The sequence below is a fragment of the Coptis chinensis genome, chromosome 2 (genome assembly GCF_015680905.1).
Source record: "Coptis chinensis isolate HL-2020 chromosome 2, ASM1568090v1, whole genome shotgun sequence".
NCBI lineage: Eukaryota > Viridiplantae > Streptophyta > Magnoliopsida > Ranunculales > Ranunculaceae > Coptis > Coptis chinensis.
The window spans coordinates 88,979,322-88,989,783 of record NC_141457.1 but is presented as its reverse complement, the minus strand read 5'-3'; the positions used below and the strand labels follow the sequence as shown (position 1 = coordinate 88,989,783).

Sequence of the window (10,462 nt, the reverse complement as noted above, 5' to 3'; positions counted from 1 at the left end):
AAATGACCCGGTGTATATAGGTATGAACAATCACTGTTCATACCTCAACATAAGGTATGAACAATCACTATTCGTATAAACAATCATTGTTCATACCCCAAACTGTTCGTTTGAACAATCATTGTTCATACATCAACATAATGTATGATCAGTAAGAACACATATTGGAGTATGAACAATCATTGTTTATACCTATTTGGGTTGTTTATACCTTAACATAAGTTATGAACACTCATTGTTCATACCTATTTGGGTTGTTCATACATCAACATAATGTATGATCAGTAAGAACACCTATTGGAGTATGAACAATCATTGTTTATACATCGACATGAGTTATGAACAATTATTATTGTTCACACATTAATATATTGTATGAGGTATATATGTTCACCTATTTGGGTATATATATCAACATGAGGTATGAACACTCATTATTGTTCATAGCAAAACGACAAAAAGGAAAAATCGGAAAATATTTATTTAAAATCCGGGCTATTTGTCCTTATAGGTTATTTTCACTCGAAAATTGGTTTCAGAGTTATTTTCACCCGAAAATTGTCCTTAAGAGTGATTTAAAAAAAACGCTGGTTGTGAGAGTTATTTTCACTCAATTTCTTAATCATTTAATTCATTTAATTTGTAAATGAAAGTTACTTTAATTACACATAGTTATGTTATTACATACATGTATCTAGCCACTTTTGCATGGTCTTAAAAACTAAAATCCATTTTTCATTAATAGTCAATCTAGGGAAAGTGATCGGAAGGAAAGGAAGCTGAGAGTTTAATGACTTTTGATGATTCTGCTCAATTAAATGGTTAAGCTTATCGAAAGAAACCCGACTCAGTGACATAAGGAAATAGGAAGAAGACTGAAGTCTCAATTCTCAATTATTTGTAAAAGAAGGAAAAACAAAACAACACAAGCTTTGAGCCTTCCAGGGGTTTAACTTTTCCAAGATTGGTGTCCTATAATAATGGAACGAAGTCTCCTAAAACATGTATATCAATAGAGCCATAAGGTTATCTACCAGTGTCTCTGACCTCCTTTCCAATACCATGGCTTTCTTCAAGTCAAGAAAATTTTGTACCCCTTCAACCAAAACCATATTTTCCTTGTTACAATTCTTCATGTTGTTAGTCTTTATTCCCTCAGTGACTGGTGGAGGAAATGGCAATCCAACAGTAGTATTTCCAAGTCCAGGGACTGGTGGAGGCACTCCAACAGTAGTATTTCCAAATCCAGGGACTGGTGAACGCCAAACTGGTGGAGGCACTCCAACAGTAGCATTTCCAAATCCAGGGACTGGTGGAGGCACTCCAACAGTAGTATTTCCAAATCCAGGGACTGGTGGAGGCCGGACTGGTGGAGGCACTCCAACAGTAGTATTTCCAAATCCAGGGACTGGTTGGGATTGGTGAACGCCAAACTGGTGGAGGCACTCCAACAGTAGTATTTCCAAATCCAGGGACTGGTGGAGGAAATGGCAATCCAACAGTAGTATTTCCAAATCCAGGGACTGGTGGAGGCCGGACTGGTGGAGGCACTCCAACAGTAGTATTTCCAAATCCAGGGACTGGTGGAGGCACTCCAACAGTAGTATTTCCAAATCCAAGGACTGGGGGAGGAAATGACAATCCAACACTATTTCCATCTAATCCAGGGACTACTTAGCTCAAGTGAATCATCAATAACAAGCACAAGGCTTCAGATTGGACATTAAACTTGTAAGAATACTGGGGCTTGTCAAAAATTATGTTGAAACTAGTAATAAATTTCATGTTTAATAACTATCTCGCAATTGATATAATTATTTTTAGAACCAATCTATTTGTTCATTGTTGCAGGAGCCAATGACTGAAGGTACATATCTACTATCAACTTTATGTCTTTACATAAGTAATTAGCAGCATAGATTAGAACTGTTACAAGAACCAAACAAAAACCTTAAAAACAAACTTTTACAACTTAAATGTGTATCATAGTACCACATTTATCTAGTAAAATGGGGGTTCTGATATCTCTTGGCAATTCACGCATGTCTGTGAATTGGCCAGACAACTGACTCTTGCTAGCCAATTTCACAAGAGTGCCGGCTATTGAGTTCGATTCCTGTATATATGTCAAATGGAAGCACCTGTAAGTCTTCCTTAGGAATTTTCTAATAGATTCCACCACGTTTAAAATCAACCAAGGAATTGTTGCCTTTCCAAGAATCCATCCAATCCACTAAAGCTCTCAAATCCACCTCAATTTCAACTCGGGACAAATTTTGGCATATGTAATTGTTGTGAATAATTAACTGCGGAAACAACGTTACCCACACCAAACGGATCAATCCTACACAAAGATTGATCTTTCTCAATAGACAAGACTTCAACACCCTCCAAGCAATATCCCAACACTTCTCAATATCAAATAACAAGCATATGAAATAAAACAATCAATGTAAAAAGAAGAACAAACCACAAGGCGAGATATATAGGTGGTTCGACAATTTGCCTACGTCCACACCTGCGAGTTCCAAGCTTTACTAGATGTCGAGATGGCGATTACAAGTCTCTCTCAATTCACTCACAAAGAATGAACACTCAACTCACAAAGAATTGTTCTCTTGTAATCACTCTCTTTCTTGGTTTTGGAAAAGTTAGGTTTTCCAAAAAACTGATTTTGTTTTTATACTAAAACAAAAAAATCGCGGTTACTGTAGCGAGGCCCGCAAACAAAAGACACGAAGCGCTGGCGCTCCGCTTTGGCTGGTCGCCAAAATCAACGGAGCACCGCTGGCTGGCGGCGCTGCTGGCTGGCTGGTCGCGCAAACATATCTTGGACTGGCGCGAGGTATACGGCTGGCGCCTCGATCGTGAAAAGCAGAAAAAATCCTTTTTTTTCTCTACATTCTCCACCTCGGTGAGGTTTTAACACATAAAACCAAGCCGAACACATCCAGCAAGATCACATCCAGTAAGTACACCTCCAGCAAGGAAGACTCGCAGTCAACTGCCCCGAAGGGCTGTGCCCACACAAGGCGCTTTCAAACATGTAGGATTTGGAGCAAGTCCAAACAGTGTTGGAACTTAACTCCGGTGACAACTTTCGTCAGCATATCAGCAGGGTTGTCATGGGTGTCTACTTTCTCAAGTGCTACATCACCATCCTCAACGACATCCCGTATAAAGTGATATCGGACATCGATATGCTTGGTCCGACCATGATGAACTTGGTTCTTCGCCAAATGAATAGCACTCTGACTATCACAATACACAACAACACTGTTCTGCTCAATACCCAAATCATCTAGAAGACCTCGAAGCCATAGTGCCTCTTTCACTGCCTCTGCCACTGCCATATACTCTGCCTCAGTAGTAGATAGAGCAACTGTAGCCTGTAGCATAGACCTCCAACTAACCGGTGCACCATGCATCATAAACACATAACCAGTAGTCGATCGTCGTCTATCTAGATCACCTGCATAATCAGAATCCACAAACCCACTGACATAACAAGTGCCTCCACCATAAGCTAATCCCACATCCAAAGTACCCTTCAAGTACCTTAGTACCCATTTCACTGCCTCCCAATGCTGCTTCCCAGGATTTGCCATATACCTGCTCACAACACTAACTGCCTGTGAAATGTTGTCCGGGCGTGTGCACACCATAGCATACATCAAACTACCCACGGCACTTGCATAAGGAACATTAGCCATATGCTTTTGTTCCTCCACCGAACTAGGAGAGAACTTAGCTGAAAGCCTAAAATGCCCAGCTAAAGGAGTAGAAACCGACTTTGCATTCTCCATACCAAATCGAGAAATTACTTTCTGAATGTATTTCTTCTGAGATACAACTATCCGTCGCTTCTTCCTATCTCTGTCAATCTCCATGCCCAGTATCTTCTTGGCTCCACCTAAGTCTTTCATCTCAAACTCAGAGCTAAGTTGAGATTTCAACTTGTCTATCTCCACCATGCTTTTGGAAGCAATAAGCATGTCATCCACATAAAGCGGGGAGATAGATGAAGTCATTACCACGAAGCCTTCTAAAGTAGACACAGCGGTCATACTTGCCGCCCGGGTGTACTCATGTTGCATCATGAATGTGTCAAAGCGCTTGTACCATTATGCAGGCGATTGCTTTAACCCGCATCGATTGACCGATTCAATTTGCATACATAATCTTCTTTCAAGAAGCGACAAACCCCGGGTTGTCTCATATAGATCTCTTCTTCCAAGTCCCCATGCAAAAGCGGTTTTCACATCAAGTTGCTCTAACTCCAAGTTGAAGTGAGCAACTAGACTCAATAACACACGAATGGACGTATGTTTGACCACCGGGAAAATACCTCATTGTAGTCGACTCCTTCCTACGTGAAAAACCCTTTGCTACCACTCTTTGCCTTGTACCCGATCTTTGTCGGTTCGGGGAAGGACCTCTTTCTTCACGAACACCCATTTCTTTGCCGATAGTCCTTTTGCCGCTTTGGCAATAAAACTAGGTCCCATGTGTGATTTTTATCAAGAGATTCCATCTCTGCTTGCATAGCTACCAACCAATCTACGTAATGAGCATCTCTAACGGCTTCCTTGAAGCTATCGGCTCATCATCTTCGATATTCGGTGCATATGCCACTAAATCCACGACCATAGTGTTTCACCGGCTTCTCATGCCCATACTTGTGCACTTCTTTAACTTGTCTCGTGGCTAGGGTCGACCACTACAAGTTCGCGGATGCTCATGCTCTTCTTCTGTTCTTTGTGTGGTTCCATGATTTGGTACCTCATCATGATCTAACGGTCATCTGCTGCATCGGACAACTCAAGCTCGGTAGCTTGAACTTCTATGACTTCACCATTACGCTTGACTACTGGAAACTTCTTGAAGATAACACGGAAGTCTCATCAAAGGTAACATCTCTGGCGACCGGGGAACTTGTGGTCTTCTAGACACCACAATCGTATCCCTTTACCCCATTTGCGAAGCCTAAGAATATAGCCTTCTTAGCTCACAGGATCTAGCAGCTTGCTGTCCCTCACATGGTAGTAAAAGGTGTCGATCCAAACACTTTCATAAAATACTATAATCGGTGGGTTACGACCCACACCTCATAGGGTGTCCCGCAATCTATGGCTGGATGCGGTGACCTATTATGCGGGTAACACGCCATGGACACCGCATCGCCCTAATACTCTTTTGCCTAGGCGGCATTAGACAATAAACATCTTGCTCTTTCAAGCAAAGTTCTATTCATCCTCTCTCGCCATTCCATTCTGGCGTGGCGTGCCTTTTGGTATCGATTAATGCGGCAATTCCGCATTGCGCCTGAGAACTCTTGGAAAGGTCCATAGGTATACTCAGTACCATTGTCAGACCGTAATGTCTTTACCTTCCTATCTGTGCGATTCTCAACCCTTGCCTTCCACTTCTTAAATGTCTCAAACACTTCATCTTTCGATTTCATCATATACACCCACACATAGCGAGTATGATCATCAATGAATGAGACATAATAGCGGTTACCTCCCTTGGAAGCCACCCTGGAGGGTCCCCAAACATCCGTATGCACATAATCAAGGATGCCTGTTGTCGTGTGCTTGCTTGACTTGAACTTGACTCTGCACTTTGCTTCCCATAGGCCTTAATGCTCCACGAACCCCATACTTGGCTTCTTCAAGTTCTTCAAGAACCCGGCTTGCCACAATTTCGGACAAACCCTTTCACTCGTATATGCCCTAAGCGTATGCCATATCTTAGTGCACTCGAATCATTACTACATGCACCATTTGCTACATCGCTTTATCACCGCGTACTACCCATCGAGTATACAAGGTTCCATATTTTTGACCCTTCATAACAACTAAAGAGCCATTAACAATATTTAGGACTCCACCTTCGCCCACAAACTTGTGGCCTTTGGAATCAAGGTACCAAGAGAAATAAGACTTTTCTTTAGCTCCAGGAACATGTCTCACATCGGTTAAAGTCCTCACTACACCATCATACATCTTGACCGTATAGTTCCAATTCCTACCGTCTTACAAGCAACATCATTACCCATTAAAACGGAACCACCATCAATGCTCTCATAAGAAGTAAACCACTTTCTATTCGGGCACATATGATAGGAACATCCGGAATCAAGAATCCACTTTTCGGTCATATAGTCTTGTGTGGACACACGGAGACTGAATTCATCCTCTTGAGCACGAAGCATAATTTGCCTCAATTTTTGCCTTACCTTTCTTCTGACCATCTCTCTTGTTCTCTTTCTTCGGGTGAGGACAATTACTTGCATAATGTCCCTTTTCATTACAATTGTAGCACTGTACATGTTTCAAAGGCTTCTTTGACTTGGACCTAGAATTCTCATTACTTGAATAATTACGTTCATAAGAATTTCCTCTTGCCACTAGCCCACGACTGCATCAATGCTATTCTCCACGTGTCTTGTCTTCTTCATCAACTCATAAGAAAGAAGTGCACTTTGAACTTCGTCAAGATCGGCGACTTCTCTATTCATGAATGTAGTCATTAGATGCTCATAGCTTTACGGCAAGGAGAATATTAAACATGCCGCTTGATCCTCATCATCCATCTTCATACCAACATTCAAATAATCCATTTAGGCGTCGGTGAACTCACTAGCGTGCTCTTGCATCGTTGAACCATTGACCATCATGTACCGATAAAGGCGCTTCTTAAGGTACATCTTGTTCGTCATGCTCTTGGTCATATACATAGACTCTAGTTTGAGCCAAATACCGGCAAGCGGTATTTTCTCCCATCACACTATACATAACCTCATTTGCAAGACATAACCGGATTAATGAACAAGCTTGAAGATCGAACTCTTCCCAATCATCATTACTCATACTTCGCCTTTAGATTTAATCCCCTTTAAAGCCTTGTGCAAACCTTGTTGGATAAGGATGTCCTTTACTTGGACTTGCCAAATCCCAAAGTTATTCTTCCCATTAAACTTCTACTTCAAACCTTGCGTTTGACATCTTGGGAGCCATCTTTCAAGTTACACACAATAACTCAAAAGAAAGCGGTTTCACATCGAATTTAATCGAACACCTTGTCTACACAAATTTTGAGCACTACACTCAAAATCCCAGTCGATATACCTATTTCTCGATACCAATTGTTGTGAATAATTAAGCTGCGGAAACAACGTTACCACACCAAAACGGATCAATCCTACACAAAGATTGATCTTTCTCAATAGACAAGACTTCAACACCTCCAAGCAATATCCCAACACTTCCAATATCAAATAACAAGCATATGAAATAAAACAATCAATGTAAAGAAGAACAAACCACAAGACGAGATATATCGGTGGTTCGGCAATTTGCCTACGCCCCCACTTCGCGAGTTCCAAGCTTTACTAGATGTCCGAGTAATGGCGATTACAAGTCTCTCTCAATTCACTCACAAAGAATGAACATTTCAACTCACAAAGAATTGTTCTCTTGTAATCGCTCTCTTTTCTTGGTTTTGGAAAAGTTAGGTTTTCCAAAAAACTGATTTTGTTTTTATACTAAAAACAAAAAATCGCGGTTACTGTAGCGAGGCCCGCAAACAAAAGACACGGAAGGCTGGCGGCGCTCCCCTTTGAATGGTGGCCAAAATCATCGGAGACGGAGCTGGCGCGCTTTGAGCGCGGGTCGCGCCAAACATCGGAGGAGGCGGTGGCGCTTTCGAAATGGCGGCGGATCGATCGTGAAAAGCAGAAAAAACCCTTTTTTTTCTCTACAGTAATTAAAATTGGATGCCTTCCATCAAAGCTAATTAAAGCTTCAGCTAGAGAATTAGACACCACCCCCATAATAATGCTTATAAAAAGCACCAGTAAGGTCACCATGACAATATCTAATAACTCCTCCACCTCCTCTCAGTCCTGAATTTTGGATTTGAAAGAGAAGAACCATCAGTATTTAACTTCATTAACAAAGTTTAACTTAGGTTATAATTAAGTAATAACAGTGTCTCAGTATAAAGTCTTTAAGTGGCTGGCCGGTTTATAAGATTTAAACGAGAAAAATTTGCTCCTAACATCAATAAATTCAGCAACTCTAGTAAGTGTGCAGTACGTCATCTGGTCTTGGCAACAAAGGTAAATCTGTTGGGGTATCAGGGATCCAGGTGTCTCGCCAAACTCTAATGTCAGCCCATCTCCAACCTTCCATGCTAATCCAAGAGTTAATAGATTCCTTAAATAGTGCATTGTTTTCCAAACTTTTGATGCCAATCTCGGACACTTTGAACTCATGAAATCATCTCGAGGGTAATACTTGTGTTTTATCACCTTTTCCCATAGTGATTTGTGCTCAACTAGTTCCCACACTTTCTTCCCAAGGAGTGCAATATTTTGAATTTGAAGATCTTTATTACCCAATCCACTTGCAAAAGTTGGTGTACAAGCCAGTTCCGATCCCAAGAAAAATAGTGAAGTTTTCTTTCTCCTTGATCACGTACCCATATTAAATTTCTACTTATTCTATCCATTTCATTGATAATATTAACAGGCAGTTGAACACAAGACATAACATGGGAAGGGAGTGTGGAAATGACGGAATTAACAAGTGTTAGTTTACCACCTTTTGATAACAGCTTGGATTTCCAAGTTGCCAGTTTGCTTCGGAATCTCTGCAAAAGGGGTTGAAACATATCTTTTCAGCTCTACCAAGTAGTCGAGTACTGAAGGAATACCGAGATAATTAGGAAATATGGTTGTTGTGGGAATTTTGAAGACTCGATACAAGAGTTTATTAGCAAATCTGCCCGGTAGTTTCTTGTGATGGATAAGCTGTGATTCATTCCTGTTTATGCACTGGCCAACCATATGATCTGACAATATTTCTGCAGAGTCTCATCAGGGCCGCTCTGAGGTTTGGGTGGCCCTAGGCGAGCTCCTAAAAATGGGCCCTCTGTCGTAGGAAAAAAAAAATACGCACACACACGCGCGTATTTTTTTTAAAATTATTACTAGTATACTGCATTGCAGTGGGGGCGTGAGCGGAGCAGTGCATTTCGTAATCATGTCTATGGAACATTTGAACGTTCCTTTCAACTTCTAAAGGGACAAGAAGTGAAGTATAAGAGAAAAGTGGAAGTGGAGCATACCTTCATAATAATTGACAAGTAAAGGTAATGTACATGGATTTGTTGCTTCTAGTATGTTGAGTCGTTACAAATTGTCTTCTCCAAAGCTAGTGTTTCATCTGATAGTGCTCCATGAGACCATAAATAATCACCCGAGGTTATGCTAATGTCCAAGTCTAAAAGTGGATTACCAATCTACATAGAGAACCAGCACACAAAATGATTGAAAGAATGAGAAATATGTAGGAAGAACGAAGGCAATGGTACAAGAACTTGGATGAGATAAAGTAAGGGTAAGAGGATTACAGCAATGGCCTTTAGCATGATGGGTGCTATGTTGGGCATTTCATTATACTCTACTATTAGTGCAGCAAGTTGCGGTCTTGCGGAACATAGTGACCTGCAATTACATTGCATATTAAACAAACACAGATTTGTACATATATTAACCCGTATATGCGTGAAAAGAAGCAACTATATTGGTTGTTCATTACCTATGCATTTGTAACTGGTATAGTCAACAAAATTTTGTAAGCAACCCATGCATTTGGAAAACAACTAGCCCTCGAGTTCAAATGAGTTAGCATATTAATTGCCTTCTTTGTGTCCTCTGGTAAGACTTCTATCAAGATTTGCAATTCCAAAAGTAACTCTATCCCATCAATATCAGAGATGCCATCATGTTTCAGAAACTCCACAAAATTGCCACAAGAACCCATTAAGCTATTCCTATCCGCAGATTTTAACTTCTCCAAATTAAACAAAAACCCAAAAGTTTTCTCATATACTTGAAATTGTTCAAACCTACTCTTAAGTGAAGAAAGAGCTTGGTCTATAGTGAAAATGAAGTAGTTGACTCTAAAGGATTCTTCAGCTGATTGTGGAACTCTTTATCAACATTCTCATCAAATTGTCTCTTTCTTTGAATAATACGTTTTTCACGGAAAACAAGTTCAATTTTCATAGTAGTTGCAACTTCTTTAGCTTCTATCATGGCTTCTTCAAATCTAGTTTCTCGATACTTTTCAAAAAAAGAAATGAGCCTTTTCAACTCACTAAATAGCAACATCTATCTGCATATCTTCATCTTGCATCAATTTACTAGCAGAGTTAGCGCCACTCAATATAGTGTGCCAAACAATCATGCCAACCAAGAACTCAAAATTCTCAATTTCATGTACAGCTAGGGACTCGGCTTCACTCTTTGTCTTCAGATCATCACTAGTGTCAGCCAAGTGAATTAAAGCATCTCTTATCTCTCGAGCTTGACTTCTAATAGCTTTAACACTTTTCACGCGACTTTCCCAACGTGTTGACGATAATGTCTTTAGAGTAAGATTCGGAGCTT

The 10,462-nt window shown here is 40.6% G+C and overlaps 1 long non-coding RNA gene across 2 annotated transcripts; it reads left to right on the top strand.

Annotated features, from left to right (window-relative positions):
* The first annotated feature begins 624 nt into the window (after positions 1-624).
* On the top strand, positions 625-2,285 carry LOC147518717 (uncharacterized). 2 transcript variants are annotated; one of them, XR_015211870.1, is made up of 3 exons: positions 681-1,219; positions 1,443-1,731; positions 1,852-2,285. It is a non-coding gene; the product is annotated as an uncharacterized LOC147518717 (long non-coding RNA). The 2 variants fall into 2 exon arrangements; XR_015211869.1 differs by lacking the exon at positions 1,852-2,285 and having other exon boundaries at positions 625-1,219; positions 1,443-1,794.
* The last annotated feature ends 8,177 nt before the right edge of the window (positions 2,286-10,462 follow it).